This window comes from Cyprinodon variegatus, unplaced genomic scaffold, assembly GCF_000732505.1.
Source record: "Cyprinodon variegatus isolate N-32 unplaced genomic scaffold, C_variegatus-1.0 Scaffold109, whole genome shotgun sequence".
NCBI lineage: Eukaryota > Metazoa > Chordata > Actinopteri > Cyprinodontiformes > Cyprinodontidae > Cyprinodon > Cyprinodon variegatus.
In genome coordinates this window covers 401,150-402,288 of record NW_015150562.1, presented here as the reverse complement: position 1 = coordinate 402,288, position 1,139 = coordinate 401,150, and the positions used below count along the sequence as shown (strand labels likewise).

The 1,139-nt window shown below is 39.3% G+C and overlaps 1 protein-coding gene and 2 non-coding genes across 4 annotated transcripts in view; 1 reads left to right on the top strand and 2 right to left on the bottom strand.

Moving 5' to 3' along the window:
• Positions 1-1,139, top strand: part of LOC107084786 (plexin domain-containing protein 1-like) — a 29,300-nt gene that overhangs the window by 19,710 nt on the left and 8,451 nt on the right. The gene's annotated exons all lie outside the window — the stretch shown is intronic.
• On the bottom strand, positions 317-388 carry trnac-gca. The gene has a single exon. It is a non-coding gene; the product is annotated as a tRNA-Cys (tRNA).
• Positions 841-912, bottom strand: trnac-gca. The gene has a single exon. It is a non-coding gene; the product is annotated as a tRNA-Cys (tRNA).

Below are 1,139 nucleotides of genomic sequence, written 5' to 3'. Positions count from 1 at the left end.
AGAAAATATTTTAATAGAATTTTTACCAAATGTGAAATTAAGTCCAATGAACAATCCATTAAATTTTCGTGGCGGTTCACATCATAATCTGAGTGGCGGCCTAGTGGTTAGGGGAAACCTGAGTGGTGCTTTGTAGAGGCACCCAATAGAGCCATGACCCCCAGTTTTAGAGCCGCTGGGCTTGACAACCTTATTTGGGGAAAAAAATATGTCCACTTTAAATGTCTTTTCAAGGCAGAGACCTAAAGAATAGGCAATCCAGTACTTCTGTTCCTGAAATTTTTGTTGAGAATGTGCTAAACCAAATGATTAAAGCAGGGGGCACCCAGATTTGAACTGGGGACCTCTTGATCTGCAGTCAAATACTCTACCACTGAGCCATACCCCCATAGATATTCTTGATAGATCTTACCTGAACCAATATACTGCATCTGCCGCGATGTATGCCAAAAAGATTGTCATTTTGGTCGTGTTTGTGTGTCTTTGTTTATCTGTCTGTCTAATAGATAACTTGATAAGTTTAGAAAATATTTTAATAGAATTTTTACCAAATGTAAAAATAAGTCCAATGAACAATCCATTAAATTTTCATGACAGTTCACATCATATTCTGAGTGGTGGCCTAGTGGTTAGGGGAAACTTGAGTGGTGCTTTGTATAGGCACCCAATAGAGCCATGACCCCCAGTTTTAGAGCCGCTGGGCTTGACAACTTTATTTGGGCAAAAAAAAATATTTCCACTTTATATGGCTCTTCAAGGAAAAGACCTAAACAATGTGTAATTCAATACTTTTGTTCCTAAAATTTTTGTTCAGAATGTACTAAACAAAATGATTAAAACAGGGGGCACCCAGATTTGAACTGGGGACCTCTTGATCTGCAGTCAAATGCTCTACCACTGAGCTATACCCCCACACAGGTGATAACACTGCTTGCATATGTACCATTCTTGGTGTTTGTGTGGACAGAATAAGCAGTTCCTCCCTAAACCAGACAGCAGAAGCTGTGAAATTGACAGCTTCAGCATCGGACTCAAAAAAGTCCTTAAGTATTATACTGAAGACAAAAGCACAGGAATGTCCAGGTGAATCCCTAATCAGCCCAGGTTGTATATACCTTACTTATATAGTTAGCCAGAGG